General features: G+C 42.2%; 1 protein-coding gene and 2 long non-coding RNA genes across 6 annotated transcripts in view; 1 reads left to right on the top strand and 2 right to left on the bottom strand.

Annotated features, from left to right (window-relative positions):
* MECOM (MDS1 and EVI1 complex locus) overlaps window positions 1–20,581 on the top strand; it is a 323,615-nt gene that overhangs the window by 83,049 nt on the left and 219,985 nt on the right. The gene's annotated exons all lie outside the window — the stretch shown is intronic.
* LOC149916660 (uncharacterized) lies at window positions 1,662–15,438 on the bottom strand. Its single transcript, XR_016469760.1, has 3 exons — window positions 14,976–15,438; window positions 4,803–4,957; window positions 1,662–4,684 (listed from the first exon to the last, which is right to left on the bottom strand). It is a non-coding gene; the product is annotated as an uncharacterized LOC149916660 (long non-coding RNA).
* Window positions 16,704–19,208, bottom strand: LOC149916659 (uncharacterized). Its single transcript, XR_016469485.1, has 3 exons — window positions 18,328–19,208; window positions 17,622–17,795; window positions 16,704–16,983 (listed from the first exon to the last, which is right to left on the bottom strand). It is a non-coding gene; the product is annotated as an uncharacterized LOC149916659 (long non-coding RNA).

Below are 20,581 nucleotides of genomic sequence, written 5' to 3'. Positions count from 1 at the left end.
TTTTAGCAAAGATATCAACACTGACTGCCAAGGTAGATTTAGGGTATTCATTACAAAATATTTTGTCCTGGGCTTTAAGAATAATGCACTTTCAGTACAAAGCAATGGTTATTCTGAACATTGGACATTTTTTTAGTTATTTACAATAGGTTTCAAGATTTGGAATTACCATGAAAGATTTACTTATACTGCAGTTCATGTAAAATTTAAAATCAATAAAGTAAATAAATTTAGCTTGTCTGCCCGAATCGATTTCCTACTACTCTAAAGCAGCCCGGTAATACTGTACTTTCTTATCTCCAATGTCATCCTCCAGTGATAGTTTCGGGGTTGCAATTGTGCTATGTTATCCTGCTCTTCGCAGCACAGCGTACCCCTGAGTCACTCTCACCTTCCATATTTCAACCCCAGTGTATGAACTCTGCTTCCCTCAAACGGGAGCTTCAGGGCTCCTTCCCTTGCAGAGGAGGCAGATGGAGAAGGGAACTGTCACTGCCGACAAAAGGGCTCCAACAGGAGCAGTGCAGTGCTCTGCAGGGTGTCCTCAGCAGGGAGGGAGGAGGAATTGCCCCTTTCTTCCCCACTTTTTACAAAGGTATCTCTCCATCAGTTGTGTGTAAACAGAGTCTCTTTTTAATTTTATTTTAATTTGTGGGATAATTGGTGATCAAAACCAAACGCTAAACCCTCATCCAGCTGTTGCCTTGCTGCGTTCCTCAGCATGAGGGCAATTCAACGTGTTCCCTAAAAGAGGAGACACGCCCTGGGATGTTTTGTCATTCATTTCACCCTCCACCACAGCTCTTTTGGGGCAACTCTTGTCCCCCACCTTGCGGTGGAGCAGTGGGAGCAGACTAGAACTGTAGAGATGGCACCGACCCGCCTGCCCTTCATGTGTGCAAGATGTGGGAAGTTGGATGAGCACAAGGAAAGCTTTGAGAGGAGGTGTTTGCTCTGTTTAATCTGTATGTCTGGACCTAAATGAAAAAGTCAACCAAAAATATAATTGTGTGCTTCCAGTATCCAACTGTGAAAAAACAAATCCTTTGGTTGTCTCCATCCTTCATGGTTTCTGGACCTATGGCATGACTGGTAAAGGCTATGGCGTCGACACGTTTAGCTCTCTGATTAAAAAGGGATTATCTGCTGTCAGATGGAGGGCGGTGGTTTTATTTTTAAAGAAGTTCAGCGATTTAAACTTTGGTCTGTTCTGCATTGGAACAACACATAACTTTGCAAAGTTTTGCAAAACAGACTTCTGTGGTGATGACAGTGTCTGTGCTATGTCTGTGTGATTTTCTGTTCAAGCTTTGATTGGAAAGAACTGAGGGTCAACGATTTTGGAGGCTCTCACCTAAAAAATGTTGTCCAAGCTGATACACCTTCAGGAGATGGTCTAGGATTAAGGAAATAGCATGATGGAGGAAGGCAGCTTGTTTGAGATGTCACAGCCAATCCCAGGTTTAACACCTTGTAGCCTCATTAGCCTCATTAGGAAGCACAGATAACGATGTAACTGTTGGAGTACCTTGGCAAGCTGCTGAGAAGCGTGTCTAGCAGACTAGATACAGCTGTACAATTCAAAGGACGTAGAGGAAAATGATACTTACAACAACAGTAATTTAAAACGGATGAAATTTTAAAATATTGGATTTATTTATTAAAAGAGGAAACACATTAATACAAATGCTTTGATTCTGGGCCTGGCAGAACAGTAACTATTTTTATAGCCAAGCAAACACTGTTGTTTCGAGGCAGTGCTCTGGTTTCACGTGAAGTGTAATGTTCCTTTTTTATTACTTGCAAAAGAAAAAAACTATCAAGCCCATCTGTCAGCCTCGCTGTTGAGTTTAAGATGGAGCACCCTTCTGGAAGCTGCAAGGAAGATGTCCATAAAATGTAAGGCAGACTTTAAAGAACAAAAAAATATAAAAAGGGAGAACAGAATGCAGGAAAATAGAGGGTATGATGATGTAATAAAAATAATAAAGAAAGAGGGTAGAGTTCTTTCTGGTTTAAGTTAGGGTAAGCTCAAACAAAACCTATAATGTTGTGCTGCACAACCAATGCAACAGCAGAAGGTTTACATGCATGACAAGCCCGTGAATTTGAGTAAATAAATACAACGTATGTGATCAGTTTGATATTTGTTCTGATTCATGTCTGGTGCATGGAGGTGATGAGCCTTGGGTTTGAGGACAAGCTCTGTCCTCATGCCACCGGTGGGCACAGAGCTGTGCAGTGCACAGGACCTCCAGGTCTGCACCCAGCGTGTTGCAGCTGGCTCCTGGGCAGGATGGTACTCCAGCACAAATACAATTGAGCCTGCTGGGCAGCGTTAGAGAAAATAGGATGTGCTGAACTGGGTTTGTGTGTTTAGGACCAGATTTTCCCAGATACGGGACTTCACAGCTCCCAGGGCTGTTCCTCAGTAGAAAACTGAGCCAAGCCATAGGGAATTGGGCTAATTAAGAAGCATTCAGCACAGCTTTGCAGTAACAGCAGCTGACTGGCACGTTGTCTGGAACAAGAGGCATACTGAGGCTGACAAGTCACGAAGCTGAGCAAGGAAGAGCCTGCTTTATGAACTGCAGAGCTGCGTCTGATTGCCTTGGCGAGGCACTCCTGCAGCAGCACTGCCCAGTTTTCTGGGGAAGGCAAAGCCATTGCTTGGAGAGGAATGCCATTCTCCAAAAATCAGCCTTCGTTCTTTTATTCCCCCTTATTTTTCTGACCAAAAAACACATGCTTTTGAAAAAAAAAAAACCTTAATCCAGTGCCCACTTCATTCTGTTACTGACTGATTTGTTACTGGGGGCTTGAGCTGTACCCGCTCTGACGGGGTGGCTGAGGTTTCCTTCTGCACCCAAGGGTCACCATGCTCCACCTCTTTGTAAGAATAGCTCAGTGCAGGCACAGCAGAAATGCTCAGGACCAGCCAGGAATATTTTTGAGTGTATGTAATCAGCAGTGAGCTTGCAGACTTTATTTAAACCTTCAACTTTTCTACACTTTGGATTGTCAAATATTTTAAACCTTTCCAGCAAGTCATCCTTTCCACTCCTTTTCTTGATAGAATGTAATTTTGAATTTCCTTTCACTGAGTGTAATTGTTTGGATTAGCTAAGTGTAATTGTACTGAGTGTGGATTTGCTTTTCTATATCATTCAGCCCCTGGCTGTAAACCCTTTCAGGTGGGATATCGATTTTTTACTGGATTGTTAGCAATTGATACATAAGTAAGTGATATCCTCTTGTCCTTAGCTTTGCCATTTATTTATGAAAGTAAAGGCTTAAATTTAAGTGGATAACTAAGTATAGATGACAACATTCAAAATTGCAAGATCATCCCTGGGAAGCCCTGGTCATGGTCAATGTTACTATGTTACTTTGTTTGGTATTTACATTTCTCACTAAAACCAATCAAAATCCCTTAAAATCCAAGGAATTTTTTTTTTTTTTCCCAAGTAATGAAACATGTAAGTCCCTTTCCTTTGTGGGCAGGCAGGTGCACTCTCATCCACCATCAGAAATATTTGCTAGTTCATCCTGAAGATCCTGGATGGGTCCCAATGCCCAGCATTCTGCCATTAGCTCAGAACCACTGACACAGCCTCTGTTACCCATTGCACAGCTCTGCAGGAGCATGATGCTGTGCCAGTCCCCTTTTACTGTCTGTGACCATGTAATTATTGCAGTATTTCCTCAGAGAGCGGTGATATGACAACAAACTGGGTTTTCAGTTTCATTGGCTACTGCTGTGTGGTCCTGTGCAGTTGGGCTTCGTGAATAACGATGTGTGAATAACTGGCTAGATACAAAGAGATGGGTCTGGGTGACAAGCTCCTAAGTTAATGGCTTTGATATATCAAGTGTTTAGATTGATCCAGCTGCTTTACTCCTGTAAGTACTCCTATACAGTGAGTTTTGGATGAGATTCAGCTAATGTCAGTGCTCATCTATCTTAAGATGGAGAAAGATGATACTGGAGCCTTGGCTTACAGAGGTGCCTGGTTTCCTCGTTCCCATGCGAGGAAACCCAGCTGTAAATTTCAAATGCTTCCTATGTTTTTTTTTCCTTTTTGGGTTTTTTGTTCACACTGAACATCAACAGGTTGCAGTGAATATTATTTTCCCCTATCTCTAGAAGAAGAAAAAAGTAGGAAAGTGATTTATGAAATGTTCTTAGCTGGTTGGTTAAAGAATAACAAAATAAGGCAGCTATGCACAAAAATGGTTCAAGCCAGCCTGGTGCCAGGACCTCAACACCTCCCACCCCAACACCTCCCACCCCAACACCTCCGACATTCTCATGGTCCCGGCGCATTCCCTGTGCTATCTCCGAAATCAGCCCCCTAGTTTATCTGCCCGAGCACACAGACAGATAACATCCCGTGACGTGGCCCTGACCTTTGTCAACCTTTGTTAAGGCTCCATCTGAAGTCCGGCCGAGTGTTTGTAAACAGGATGTAATTAAGGCTGGGAACTGACAGCGCCTGACGGGAGGACAATGCGGAGCTGGCAGGACCCGGGCTGTCAGATGTTCGCCTGCATTGTGCTGCCGGTGCCTTCGCGGTAATTGGTGTCCCCTGGCCGAAGGAAGTGCACTCAACTCGGATTAATCGGCCGCGGTGCGGAGGCCATCCCTGCGAGCGCGAGTGTTTCCTCCGATAAACCGCCGGCCCTCGGGAGAGAACCGCGAGAGTCAGGGCTGCGGTGACAGGTGCTGACCGAAAATGGGAGCAGGAAAAGGGGGGAAGGAAAAACAAACAACACAAAAATAAGATGTATTTGTAACTCACCTTATCGGCCAGACGAAAGCGAGAGGCCAAGGGTTTATCGCTTGGCAAGGCTGGAGCAGGTTGGCGTGGCTGGAGCAGGAAGATGAGTGGGCAGAGGTACAGATAGCCCCGGTGTGCTGAGGGGTGGGAGAGCTGCAGCTCAGCCCAGCATGTGCCTGGATGGAGTTTGGAAAGCTTCTTTATACATATATACACACGAACACACAAAAAAGCGCGTATGTTACTGTATCTCCATATGCATTATATCAAGTGTGTGCATTTACAGATACATGTGTACACACGCAAAAGAGCTATAACTCACTGCACAACTAACTGAGAGCAGAGCTGGCTAAAAGCAAGGCTGAACCTGAGTATTCTCTTTTATTTTTACATTGCTTCTCCAACAATTAGGAAAAAGTTGACTTTAAAATTGTTACATATATTTCATTATCTAAATCAAGCAAGTATGCTTCAAAGTATATATTTTATTTCTCATCCTTACGAACTGACAAAAATCTGTCCTCACGGGTAGGTAACTATTCATGGGTCTCCATTGGTTTAAGACAAAGGGCTGCGTGCTCACTTCTTTAAGGGCAGATTTGAGCATAGGGTGTGTTCCTAAAAATGGTATGATATGTCTTTCTTACATGTTTTAAATTAAATCAGCAGGATTGTACTGATCACACTAATAGGTTTACTCACATAGAGTTTGATGTAACGTGCTAGATTCCTCATGCATTGATAATGAATATAAAAACTGCTGTTCTTATATGAAGAATAAACATGTGCACATGAATGTACATCAGTGAATATACGAAAAGTTGTATGGCAAATTTTGTCTTTATAGAGTAGATGCTTTGGAAATTCAAATACATCACAGCAGCTTACAAAGGTAGCATCTTTCACAGCATCCAAGCCCAGACCAGTCATGGAACATTTTGAACTCTGTATTTTAAGACTGAATAAGGCGGATCTCACTGCTAGTGAAGTCAGTGGTCAAATTCTTCTTTTTCTCTGCTCCAAGAAACAGTGAGCAATGGGGGCTGGTTCCTGAAGCCCCCAGCCCAGAGCCTTCTTGTGTTGGTTGGGAGGTGAGAAGGCAGCCATCTGTGGAGAGTGGCTGAACATCCAAATGATGGTGACTTATTATGGAACTAGGAGAAAATGGGGCTCCAGCAATTGGTTACCACATTTCCGTGTCTCCACAAGAAGTAAGCTTTGTAAGTAAAGGCAACTCTAGCCAAAAATCCACCTGTTCCCAGGTGAGAGGGAGTGCGCCTTTTGTTTTCTCCTGCTTTGATTTCTCTGCAACCTACAAAGAGACTATATATATATATATATAAAATATATATATAATTATATATACATATATACATATTTATATGTGTTTATGCATAAGAAGAAAAATGAATGAATATTTTTCCTCAATATGTGAAGGAAAATAGAAGAATATGCTTTGGCAGCAGTGGAAGTTGTAGCTTACTCAGCAAAGAAATATGTCTCCAAGTTCAAAGCCGACTGATATTCCAAAGCTGCTTACAGCTGTAGATAGCAGCATCTGTTTCCAGATGTTAATGGGAATAAGGTAGATGAGAATAAAGAGCCTGGAACCTGTTCAATAGAAACAACTTTTTCCTATGCTAGATGGTATGCAGACATCCCTATCTCAGTGCAAGCAAGAGGGGTTGCGTAGCTGCGTGAGGTTGGCTGGGATCAGTGTTATGTACGCGTGCAACTTGTCTGCCTAGTGCTCAAAGGGATGCAGAGCCTTCACTCAGCAGTAAATAAATACTGCTGTATTTATTTACTGAAAGAAAGCAAAGGTCTGAGAATCTGAGTACATTGTCTTTGCGAGCTGGAGAGGCCAAAGGAGGAAAGGACGAGCGTGAGCCACCAGCAGATGTGAGCTCTTTGTGGCTGGAGGGAGGTGGGACAAACCAGGGCAAAATGGTTCCACTTAGCTCACCTAACCTGCTTCTCTAGAGAACTGATTTCCGCGGCACACAGTGGGACATTCCTTAAAGACACCTGTCAGTAGATGAAAGAGTTAAAGACAGAAACCTTTGAAAGAATTAACTTTGATGTTTGAATACATTTTTGGCGTCTAAATACAGTTGCTGAAGGAAAAGGAACAAAATACCCAAAGCAGTGGATATAAGGGCTTTTTTTTTTTTTTTTTTTTTTTTTTCTTTAGGTAGGTAAATCATTTTCTTTTTAAATGAAATTCTGTTTGACTGCATGAAATATGAACAGTAATTAAATGCACAGTCTGTGGGCCTTCCATACTTTAAAGCTCTTTCTTAAAAAAAAAAGTGCTCACCTCAGACAGGCCAATTACCCAAGAATGATGGAGTCAAGAGGAAAGTAGCTAAATTTCTTTACTTGAATGATCACAACCACAAGCCAGTGATTAGTCCCTGCAGCACCAGCGGGGATGTGGTGGGGACACTCACATTGGAAGACTTCAAATAGTCATTTCCTTGGTTAAAATAAAATCTGACTGCACTAAATAGACAGTTTTTAATCTCAATTGGACATCTGAAGATTTCTCAAGCTGTTGTTGGCTGCGGCAGAAACAAATTTTTCTGCTTTGTTGATTAAACCAGTGGTCTCCACCATTGCTTATCGGCCTGCGACGAGCTGTTCTTTTTAATTAAAAGTGAGCCACCACGAGAGAGCAATTAACAGCTAGTAATTACTGTGCTCTTCAGAACTGCAACATTTTGCCTTTCATTCCAATTATATAATGGACAAGTGGCTTTTTGATCTTCAAATTAGTGAGCTCTTGTACTATTTGTTTTGAGGCAGATTTGGAAGGTTAATGATGGCCTGTGGTGGCACTCTTTCCACTGACTGATGTAAGACAAGAAAAAAAGGGGAAGGAAACAGGAATAGTCTATCAAGAAATGCAAATGCTGCCTTCATGATAATGAACAGGAGAAGCACAAGCAACTTAATATGCAGGTTATTTAATATGAATCAAATAAGCACTTGTTTTGGTTCGAACTCATGCTATGGAATTCTTTTTTCTTTTTTTCTTTTTTTTTTCTTAAAAAAAGTTTAATTAAGCATTTCAATATAGATTCTTTAGAGAGTGACACATAACATTTAACCGTTTGATACTTAATTGTGTTTGCCTTTGATTGTGGCACCTATAGTTAAACGCTGTACAACATACAGAGGCATTGAACTGTCCCTCAGGACACACAATGCATTGACTCTGTCTAAAATCTTTTAAGTAATAAGTCTTAATATATTTAATGGCCACCATGGCCTTTGAGTACAAGGGCCCCTTACATCACAAACAGTTGTCTAATTTTAATTAATATTGATTTGCATCTCTTAAATAGAAACTGTAATTGTTGCAGTTGCTTATGGCTCTGTGATAATCCTAGAGGATACAGTGTTGAATATGTTTTGTAGAGACGAATGTGTGTTCTAAGGAAAAGATCAATAACACTGCTATTGGGGTGGATCTCTGCTCTGCTGTTTGGAGTAGCTGCAGCTGGCTGAGAGGTGCCGTTCTGATTTACACCAATTGTGGGCTTTGCATTTGACTTTTAAACTGTTTCCCTGGTATTCTTTTTGATATATGAGTTGCAGATGAAGTTTTGTCTCAGCTGCTCTGATTTTTTGGAAGAAGCCGGCAGCTGTAGTACTCTGATATCTCAAGAGCAGATTAAGGATTTGGCACTGTGTTTTGCTGTGCATGTCTGGATTGTGCATATCTGCATAGCTGAACAAAGCCACGGGCCACAAGTAACAGACAAATTGCAGATGTTCTGAGAAGTAGGTGTCTTCAGTGTGATGAATAATGCAGAAAACTAACTGCACTTAGCTGAAGCAAAAATATCTGTACTTAAACTTCTTTACATTATTGATTTAGGTACTTCTTCATTACACACAGGCCTTAATTACCCAAATGACTGTAGGCATGCTAGGATGGAAGCAGACCTATTCCTTTGGGCTGCTAAAGCTTTGCTCACTCAGTCATTGCCATAGGGCTGATCTCATTGGAGGCAGAGGCAGATTTGTATTGCTCAGGAGACAAATAAAACAAAAACAAGATAAAAACCGGGTTCTTAAAATTTGGGGGTAAAATTTTCAAGTGCCCACTTAAATCCTGAGTTATTATTTTCCAAAGACTCTGTAACCAGTGAATGAGGCCCTTCACAGACAACGGCTTCTGCCTAAGCACTGCAAACTGAGGGCTTGGAAATCTGCACCGAGAGTCTCTTCGTGTGCTGTGACCTGGGCAGAACCTGCACTGAAAAAACTTTGGTCTGCAGAGTTCAAGACTGAAGTCATATGCAGGAGCTGGGAGGAGAAAGGAAAATATAGAGGCTGAATAAGGATATGTTGAGCAGGAATTTGGACTATATGCATATGCAGTATTTGAGAGAAAATAGTTAAGATACTTGAAAGCTTAAGTCTCTTCTTAGCAAACTATTCTGCTCTATGGGGCAAATTCTGACAGGTTTGTTAAGGATCATGGACTGTTTTGGTTCACTGTCCAGCATATTCCTCCCTAGATGTTCCAAATTTGAAGATAAATATGTGCTCTTTGTTCTGAGCAGTATGCAACCCATTACAGTAATACTTTCCACTGGCTGAACGTCACCAATGCAGTGTTCATCTGCATTGAAGGAATGTGGAGAAAGTTGCATTTCCCATTCTTTCTCCCTCAGATAATCAGTTGAAGTGATTTGCTGTAGCTCTCTTTTGCTTTTTTAATGCACAACATGCTGGGGTTTCTTCTGGAAACAGGTTGGGAGTGTTCAGATGAAGACAGTATCTGTGAGATGCTGAAATGAACTGGAGTCATGCTGGGGAGAATGGATAGATGGGAGTAAAGGCTCAAATCCTTAAAATTTATGAAGGTTGTGTGGGTAACAGGATACAGAGCACAACACCCCTAGAGGTGGAATTACTGGAGGTACGCACCAAAATCCCATCACTTGTAAATTTTCCTTTGATTTCAGCAAGCCAGCACTTGTTCACAGCTTTTCCTGTGGTTCCATCGTGCCTGGGATGAGAGGTGGGGTGCAAGCATCCCCAGACCAGCACCTGTTCCCACCCAGAGTGTTACTTCTATTACCTCCTAATCTGAAGTAGCAGCTACGTTCTGTGTGCATACACACTTGTAAGCAGTAGTTTTCCATGAGCGGTTGCTGCTGGTGGTTTTTTCTGCACCAGAAGATGCCCATATCCCTATAAGTTTTATAAGTTTGCCTGTTACCTGACTTGTCACCTGCAACATGCTGCTGATCAGATCTAGTGATCTATCTAATAAATTCACAACAGGATTCCCAAAAACGTAGGTTGAAAGGGATCAGCCAAAACGTTAAGATCATTACTATGGCTTGATCTCAGAAATCTCTAACATCCAATTCAACATACTGGGCAGTGCCCATTTTGCCTCTCTTGCACTCACGTACCAATGGATCCTCAGCCTGACTGTGGAGTGCATCCTGACCCGTACCATTGGGAAGGGAGGACCTGGACCAGTACTCCAAGCAGCCCTCCTTGCTGCAAACCCTTGGTGTCTATCGGCATGCTGGATGCTGAAAGCAAGCTGAGGCAGCCATTCTTCTCAGACAATCTGCTCTGTGCTTGATCTGCACACATGTGGTGACTCCTGTTAATGGGAGTTACACATGCTTGGTAAGAGGAGACTAAAGCTTTCCTATGGTTTTACTAGCAAAATACTGGAAATGGGATGACTGCAGCCAACAAGATTGTGAGAGCTCTTGTCAGAAATATGATTAGGAATTTGTTTCCATGTAGCTCATGCAGCAACAGACGTGAGCCTTGAGCCAGAGACAAATAGTAGTTAATATATAGAGAAGGCAAAGTGTTCTCTGAGAGGCTGGAATGAGAATTCCAGAGCAAGATGAAAATTGGCCTCCGAGGGAATAACATTTTCTTTCTCTTCATAACTGCGGATAAAAATTCCAAATAGATCATCAGTATGTATATTAAGGGGGGGATCACATTCCTGTGATATTGTTGGAAAATTCAGTAGCGATGTGCTTTTCATTTTTTTATTTTTTTCCTCGCAGCAATTTTTTTCTTGGATTTTTGCCAAATGGTGCAATAAAAAGCACCCATGAGATACAGGAAATTTAAGGTCTGTTGGTGTTCATTACATTACATGGAGTCATACAGAATTTAAGGTCCTATACATTAGTCTGCTTCTGAATCAACAGAGGCAAGCACATCCAAGGCAGAAGAAGCAAAACCTTGGATGCCTCTCTTGTAGCTGGAAATATGAGAATAAGTCATCTGAATGTGTGTTTATTTTGGAGTCTGAGAACAAACCAATGGTAGCACTGCTGCTTTATGTGAGGCCTGGAGCGAAAGAAAATATATATATTCACCCGAAAAAAAACAGAAAAGTGTGATCAAGTTAACTTTCATCTTCCCTGCCTTGTCCCATGTTGGTGTCACATCTCGTACTCTGAGCACAGCAAGGCTCCACGAGGGGCTGAAAGGGAACTGAGGCAAAAATTACCGTAATGATAAAGAAGAAAATGTCCTTAAGAAAAGCTCTAATATCCTCCATATGCTCCGATGCACCTTGATTTTTCAATGATACATAAAAAATTGACAAAAATCTTCCAAAGTGTTTTGCCATCCTATTTTCTGATTAGTTTTTGTTTTGTATCCTTCCTTCACAAAGCTGTTGCGTATTACCAAATCACTTTTGAACGAGTGTTGCTTTAATATGCTTCAGGTTCTGAGCATTCTCCCCACAGTCACGTTTCTCCACTCCTCTGTCCACTGTGGTCCATGTCCCAAAGGGTCTGAGAGTGACCTGGGCCATCCCAGGAAGCTGTAATATAATTCCAGATGGAATTTTTTTTTTTGGCTGCAGCTAATAGTTACTAAATCCCTGCTTAATACTTCTGCTTTGTGGATATCTCTCCTCCAGTGAGCACCATGTGCTAATCTCTCGTTCTTCCAGTTATGCATCCATCCATAATTTAGGGAAACAGGCTTAAAGCTGTTAAACTCATGTTAAATGTGCAGAGTTGGCTTTTACAGATACTTGTGTCCAAGAGCCAGAGCACGTTCTGAAACCTTCCCAGTGCTGGTGGGAAGTGGTGATTACTTGTTTGGGGAGTTTATTGAGATCCTGGCAGCCCTTCCCTCCCCACCTTCCTGCAGAATGTAAATCTTCAGTAGATGTAAATTCATAATTCTCTTGGATTCCGGGCAAATTTCTTGATTTACACCAGGAATGTGGTTGTCTCCAAATTATCTATCTGGTATAGGTGGACCAGTATTAGAACTTTTATGCTTAGTGGTCTCATCCTTGTTTGTCTCAAGGGAGGCTGGAGCTGAGTCCAGCCCCTGCTCCCTGTCTCATCCCCAGGGTGTATTCTGAGTGTCTGTGCCACAAACCCCAGCCAGGAAAAAAATGTATTCTCCATTCAGTTGTAGGAAAAAAAAAAAAAGAAAAGGCAGACAAATTGAAGATGTCTAGAATTGTATTCTCACTTTTGATTCTTCCTATGGGATTTACAACCTTGACAGCTCTTTCTGGTTTGTTTCATGTATTACATGGAAATGATGTCGGATGAAGGATATTTTGTGCCATGCTGTTGCAGCCTTGTTTTCTGTTGGGGTAGCAGAAGGCTCAGGGAGTAGCTCTGTTTAGAAAACTGTGTGTTTGGTAGCTGTGGGAGCTACCTATGTTCGTGGCATACGGAGCTACTGTGTGTGTGCCATGCCAACGTGCCCCTGGAGGATAATGGGGGTCGTGCATTGAGCAGTAAAGGAGTTGAATTTTTATCTAACGAACCCTGTTTCTTAAAAGTCAACATTTTAAACTAACATGGTGGCATTTTAAGCAGTTTACTTTTGTAGTGAAGTACTTTTTCTTGTTCTCTGCAAAGTGGAAAAGAATGCCCCAGCGGCCCAGCCACTTTTCCAGTATATTAATACATGCCCGTTGTTGAAGAGCTAATCACTTTATTTTGCATTGTTTTAAGGAATGTTTGCATTCCTAGGAAGATACTCTTTTTCCAATAGAGGGAGTATTAGTGCCAGGCAATGCCCTTCTTTCTCACTCTTTGCATTGTAATCCTACTTCTTAGCAAATAAAATGCAACTAGTGGCTTGGTGCTATCTGTATTGAGTTTGCTGCCCACTGTGCCCTAACAGACATCTGTGAGCCAAGAAGAAACAAATAATCAATTTGTTTATGACAGCAGAGCAAGGTGCAAGTTGGCCCCCTCAGCCTACCTGATAGCAAGGCTGGCTCCTCCTTTCTGGCTCACTTCACATTCTCTTGACTAATCTCTTGCAGACAAAAGTCGCATTAGCATCCAGAAGTTTCTAAATGCAGAAGTGAGGATGGATGCATCATGTTCAAACAACTTTGGGGAGACTTCTTTCTCCTAAGGGCACAGCTTTGCTCTCCATTCTGTGGGCTGGCAGCTCAGGTGCTTGTTTGAGTCAGTGAGGCCAAATTCTGCTCCCAGCTCAAATGACTCCCAAAATGGTGCTCAGTGCAAATGAAATCAATGACCCAGTACAAACTTACTGAACTCTAGCAGCTGCCTTGTCTGGGAGCTTACCTTGGGAGCAAGACAGGCAGCTGCTGAACAACACCCAAGTTGGGGGAGCAGCAACCTCCAATTTACTACCTGCCCTTTGGCAGCTGGGAGGGTCTGTCAGACAAATTTGCAACCTCTGCAAAGGCTGAGGGGATGGGGAAGATTCTGGAGAAGCCCCTGAGCAGCTGTGGTACTGGGCAGCATGGGCTGTGCTCAGCCAAAGCGGGGCTCAACAACAGCTGTAAATCCAGCACAAACCACGGAAATGGAATTAACTTAAAATGATACTTTGTAGGTGAAATAGTAGTAGTCCTAACAGTTTGTTTTTGTCAAATGGTCACGAGCTGCTGTGATTTTTAGAAAACTTTCCCTGCTAATTTAGATTCTGGGTGCATTGAATATGCTGCAGTATCTTTAATGGGGAGATGTAATAGTGTGTGCTGTGAGAATGTGGGTTCTCAATACTGAAGAACACTTTAGGCATCTAAAATGCAAAGGGGAGATTTATATCATTTCTGGTGACACAGAATGATAAAATCCCATAAGCAAAAATATTAAAAATTAATTTAGATAGAAAAGATGCATCCCTTTGTGCATCTCTGTGTGTCTTCTGTTGTGAGATTTCTGAATGAATCGATATATTTTAGCTGTATTTAGTGCTGTAGGTACTTTGATTAATTTAGCTACATGTTACTGTCATGTTGGGCACATTCATCTTCTGTCTTGAAACATGTACTCCTCAGCCTCTCTATCATTCCACCCCTTCAGGCCTTATTTTCATCACATTTAAGGGAACTCTCCCCTGCCTGTCTTTATCTTGTTAGGCTTTCAACAGCTTAAGTTGAATCTTCATTCTTTCACTGTTGCTGTCAAAGCTCCTTTACCAAGTTATCTTATTTTCCTATTCATAACATCTAACCCATTATATTTAATACTCAAGCACAATTGCATCTGAGCATTATGTAGGACTTGCCAGCACAAACACTTGTAAATGAAATCAGACCACCCCTGCAAGAAACGGTGGTGGCTTTGCATTGCCAGTGTATTTTAAATTGAAAAATGCCCAGGACTAAATCCAGTCCTGGAGTAAGTGGCTGCTGCAGCTTAGGTGAAGTCAGCAGAGCTTCATCTGCTGGACTGAGATGGATCTGACCCTTCAGAACTGCAAGCTGGAAGGTTAATAACGATCACATAATCTGATATGAAGCAGAAATTAATGTCAGGAATGTCCCAGTGGGTGTGTACAGTGCAGATGACAGAGCCCTTCACAAAGAGGGGTAAACAGTAATGTTCATACTCCTCAGACTGGAAAACCGAGGCAGGGAGTATGGGGGACCTGCCAAATTTCATCGAGTGATCAGTGCTGAAGCCCAGCTTTCTGCAGGGGCCATCCTGTCCTCCTCTCTTGGAAGCAATGTGACCCCAGCCTGGCAGCGGGAGGTTGGTCCCACCAGGCAGGGGCTTGGTTTGCCTCCAGGTTTTACCCCTGCTCCTTGAGCTACTGAGGTGTTGTTGGAGAGAAGCCTCTTCAGGAATGAAAGAAAAATAAATATATTTTTAAAAAGAAATGGAAAAAAATCAAAATAGAGAAAAGAAAGAAAAAGCAGAATCTGATGTTGAGGTTACTCACGTTTCAGCGATGCTGCATTGAGAGCTGCACCTCTGCAGAGGGGGACGTGGTGTTGAGGTGATCCTCATGCTTCTGCCTGCTGCAAGAGCTTGGTCGCTTGGTGAAGGGAGATGTGGGAATTAGTTCCTTTAGGTAGCTCCGGACAAAACTCAGTGACCCAGGAAATGCTTTCCTCCATTCTGTTCATACAACTGCCTCTTTTTTTTTTCATCTGGCAAGCTGACCCTTTTATAACTACTTCATCCTTTCCCTCCCAAATGTGGAATTTCCTCCCAAAAAATCATTCTGGCTCAAGACCCAAGACCGGTCAGACTCAGCAGAAGCTAGAATCAGGTTTTGATACAGGACAGCATCTCATTTTTGGCAGAATACTCTGGTGCTGGTGAACACCGTGCTGCTGGGGCTGCTCCCCCAGGCGCTATCCTCGCCATCCCAGTTGCCTCCAAAGGAGTAGAAGTATTTTCTGTGTGTTGTTCTATTTTTAGGGGGAGCTATTTTAGGCCACTCTAACATGTTTTTATGGCTCTTTCTGAGCCCTCTGTAGCTAGCTGGTCTCATGGTAATTAAGGCATTTGGCCTTACAAGTGGAAGGATTATGAAAACAGCTCTAGTGATTTCTAAAAGTGCTCCAGTGTATTCCCAATATAGGTTTTTTTTTGCTACGTGTCTTTGCCTTCTGATTTCTCTTTTTACAAACAAATGGTACGATGTGAAAATGTGCAACCCGCCACTTTCGCCGGGGTGCTGTGACCCCACTCCTGAGGGTGAAAGACACAATAGTGTGTTTCCTGATCGTTAATATGCACAACTCACTCTGCACAGTGTATTATTTTTAATAAGTGGAGCAATCTAAGTGTCTTTTTTTAGCTTGTACTTATCCCTAATGAGACAAAAGTCACTGGAAGATTTGTATGCAAATCTTTCTTGGACAGAAGTAACAAAAGAGCTTGGGTTTGGGGCTCAGGGACAGTGTGCTGCCTGGGGGGTCATGGCATTGAATTCTAGCTATCATCTCTAAATTTCTCAAAGTGATGACTGATATTTCAGCACTGCCCTTCCCACTGAAACCAGACCAGCAAAACCAAACACTTTCCCTTAAAAATGGATGTTTTCTGTAGCACGTAGGTGAGGTAGAAATGTTATACACCCTCTGGGCTTGGGATGGTGACAACCACAGTGTTACGAAATACTTGCATTTAAAAAATGTGTAAAGTTGATGGGATGAGGCAGTAAGAAGTGAAAAGTAACCCTTCCAGGGCTGGGAAAACAAATGCCTTCACGTGGTCCAACAGATGCTTGGGGCCTGTTGGCTAGAACAGGCTGAACACTTTCTGTTAGGTTTAAGACAAAACTGGCGGTACTGCCAACAATACACCCTCTGGAGCTTGTTTCTGAATTCTGTGATAGAAACAAATAGAGATTTAATAATGTCAGATGAACATGTAAACGGAACAGTCTCTTAAATCATCTCATTACAAGTCCTACTGCAGTAAATGTAATCAGCCTAAAATCTGGCAGGTATGAAGAAAAAATACTCTTCTACAAAAATTACATTTATTCATATATTCCTACAACTATTTATATCATTGACTTGAGGCACAAATACAGGTTAGTACCTTTGGGCCTGGGTGCCTGAAACATTAAAATTTATTATTATTATTTATTTTTATTAGCTTCATGTGGCAGAAGATTTATAATATTCTAGTTTTATTAAGTACTTGTGGTTTTTAAAACTGATCGTAATTGTTGCTGGGCAAATCTCATAAGGGAAGGAGGATTGGTTGGTTTAGTTTTGATTAAACTCTCTGAAGTTTGGGCATTTGTCCAAGCTATCTCAACCTTTTGCATTTCTAATATAGGTCTACCAATCTTGTGAGGATAGACTTTCATTTTTCCTTATCTTTTCTTTTCTTCTTCACTTTCTTTTCTTTTGGAACATTGCTGTCCTCATAGTTGCATCAAATACAAGGCACAGTATTCTGGTATACGGTTTGCTTCTGAATACAACCTGGAAAAGGCAGTCAAGGTACAGAAAGTTTGCAACAAGTAATTAAGAGAAACCATCTGTTTCTCTTGACTGTTAATATATAAAAGACTGGTTCAAATTGTGGTTTATGATGAAGTTGCTAATAACTTTGTCATAGCTATCGCTAAATCGTGATTGCGCAAACCTAATCCTGTGACAGCCTTGGCCATGGAATGGTAGGATTCTGATGCAAAAAAATTCAAATACTATTTTTTTTTCTTTGATAAGATATACCAAAAGTTGGAACTAAGAACTTGAAGGTGGACAAAAGCACCTTATCTTATGGTGTTGTCAACACTCCTGATTTTATTAGGAGCGTCACCTCATTTCAGCCTAGCAGGATTTGAGCATCTGTTGAATCAAGCTATTGCCATATATCTTTGGGCACCATCAGATCCTACGTGAGGACACACATGTGCAAACAGGGTTGGAGTACGCACTCCTGAGCTCAGTGTTGCACAGAACCCATGGCTGAGACCATTTTTGGTAGATGGAAGGGAACCCAGAGCCTACCCTTACTTCAGATGGTGCAAACAGGCTGAGTTCTTGGGAGGGAAACTGCCAAAGGGATGAGCTTTTCTTACAAGGGATAAGTGGGTACTCAGTACGTGGGTACTCACCATCAAGCTCAAAATAGCTTTTGGTATTCAGTTTGGAAGCTGCGCTTGGCCTGGAGGTTTTATGCAAGATTTCTGTGAGCAATGAGCAGGCCTTTACTCCTTTCTTTAGTGAGAACAACTTTCTCCATTTCCTGTCAAGCACAGGCTGTTGCTGTTATAATTGTGCAATTCCACCTGGGTTAGAAATGAAAAGTGTTTCTAATTGGATCCAGGCTAATATCAGTCCAGCACAGTGGTTTTCCAGCATGACCATGATATTCCACCCTCTGCCAAGCAAAAAAAGCATGCTTTTTGCCTTAAAGCCCCTATGATTTTCACTTGGAAAAAAAATACTTTTTTTCCTTAAGAAAACCAGAATGATATATGTAATAAAAATATTTTTTTAGAGGGCTGTAGTTCAATAGTTTGTGAATGGTGCTATTTGCTGAACCAGTTTCTGGTCACTGGTGTGTTTTGTCAGCACCAGCAGCTCTGTGCAGGCATGGGTGAATCCAGCAGCGTGCTGGGTCTCAGGTCACAAGAGCTTTTGATGCCATGACTGGTGCCCTACTGATACTCTAAAGTGGGTAAGATATTGTATAATCAATGAAAATTATATAAAGTAATATTATATAATCAAATAATATTAAGATGTTATAATAATGAAATTAATGAAATAAGCAAGAGAGTTAGGCACAGCGAGACAGAGAATAAATAGGATGCTCACCCATGTCATGGGCTTGCTCAGGAAACTCCAGTGGAGTGGATCTTCCAAAGAGAGAGAGATCCTTCCCCACTGGTAGTCAGCTCTTAAATGGGTCTAGGAGAGGTGCAGCCAGGCTCCACCCCTTCCTGCAGCACAGGTGAATTGCTTTCACCTGTGCTCCCAGGGCTGACTCATTGCTCGCCTCAGGTGATCAATCAGAGGTTCAGGCCCTGACTCAGCAGTTCCCATACAGATATATTCTGACAGCTTGTGAAACCAGTGCTGCTAGGTGGCAAGTATCTCCTGGACAGAGCTTGTGGTGCTCAGTACTGATGAAGGTGATGGTGTTTAATACCCCTTCAGGGCACCCTGCTGCAGGAAACATCGCAGAACATATTTTTGCTGCAGAAAAGTCCATCCCTGTGGAGATCTAGATGATGATGATGATGATGATGATGATGATGATGATGATGATGATGATGATGATGATGATGATGATGGTGTTGAGTGACCCCATCGCAGCAAGCTATACCTAGCATTTAGCACGGTGAAGAGCTGCTGGGTACTCCCGAGCCCAGCATGGAAAAGCTGTGTGCAGTACTGAGGGCGTTCAGTTGGGATTTGAGCTAAACCAGCTCCGTGGCAGTGCTGGTGGTCGTGTTGTCCTGCAGCCTCCAGCATGAAGGGATGGGTTGCAGCTGGAGCACCAGCGTATGGGACACGGCCACCAGTGTTTGCATTCGGTCACCTTCTTCAAGTGCTGTGCTTTAAGTGCTGCAGCATTATGTGGTTTTATTATTTTAATAGATGAGAGAGGCCTGTGATCAATAGCAGGGATGCTTTTATCTTAATCATCCATCCCTCATTCATAAATATGAAGATTTTCAGCCTCCTGTAATACTGCTTATGATTTTCTGTGGTGTGGTAAAATGGACTGAAGTAATTTCACCAGCCCAAAAATGTCATAATACAGACTGCTGTACTGGGAGCACATGTAGCACAAGGTCCTTTTTCCTCTGACGGTATTTTGCTCTCAACTTTTCTATACCTGTTCAGGATTACAATGAAAAGCATTATGGGTGCAGAATTGAGCCAATACATATCCAACCTCTAAAATACACATGTGGATATTTCCTTGGCTAAACTTGAATCAGGGACCATAGCAGACCCTAATTTCTCTGAAGTGAAGGCCTCGGATCTAGCACGTCTGATTTTCAGGGCCAAAATTAATGTAGGTTTTTAAATGGCCAACATTGATATGTATGTAAGTAATATGTCAGGGTTGGAAGTCTGGTAAAAACAGCTGGAGACCTTTGTTAACCTCTGTCTGAATGGCAGAGGTAACGTTTGGGATTTTTTGCTCTACTGATTGATCTCTTGTGAACATGTGTAAAATATTTGGAGATAATTGCTTAGTGAGAACAAGAAATTGGATTGCATCAGTCTGCCACCTCTTATAAGCATTTGTATTGCAGCACTAATGACTAACAACATAAGCAAATGCATCTTAGCTTGCATGTTACTGGAAATCCTTTTCAGTCAGGATAAAGCAGACAAAAATTCTGTTGTTGGTAGGCAGAAAAGGCTTGTGCCTTTGTTGTGGTTTTTTAGGTGAAGGAATAGATGTCACCTTTTACGTTTGTATAGACAAAGGATAGTAAAGAAACAGGAGAGAAAGCTGCGTCCCCATGGCAGGAGTGCAAGGCACGGTGAGGAGTGATGCTGAACATGGCTGGGAGCAGAGGGGCAGGCAGAGCCCTGGCTGAGCTGGGGAGCAGAGGGATATGGGGCAGGGCACAGAGAGGGGCCTTTTCTGGTGGGGAATGTGGCATTTGCTACGTGCCTTTTTCTCACCCGTTATTGCATTCTTACCATGTCTTGGGGAACGCTTGTAAATGCTGTGGGCTCCTTTATGGAAAAGCTGGAATGAAACAGCACGGAGTACAGCGCAGGCAGAAGTTTCAGACTCGCTGGATGTCTCTTTCTGTCAGATGCCACAGTGTCAGGCTCAAAGCCATTTGTCATCCCTGAATTTCATTATCTGCTCCTTCCCTGTCTTTCAGTCTCACTTTGCTAGGACATTTGTTCACCGTTGACCTCCCTGACAAATAATACACCTTAATTATGTTGGCAAGAGGGGATATGTCATTCCTGGGCCACTTTAATTGTCTATCCGACAGGCGTCCTGCTGCGGCATGTAGCTTCCATGGTATTTTGACCACGATTGCAGACATATCTTACGCTTTCTCTTTGTGTTTAGAAAAAAAAAAAATAA

Source organism: Phasianus colchicus, chromosome 10 (assembly GCF_987193195.1).
Source record: "Phasianus colchicus chromosome 10, bPhaCol1.hap1.1, whole genome shotgun sequence".
NCBI lineage: Eukaryota > Metazoa > Chordata > Aves > Galliformes > Phasianidae > Phasianus > Phasianus colchicus.
This window is presented reverse-complemented; position numbering and strand designations above follow the sequence as displayed.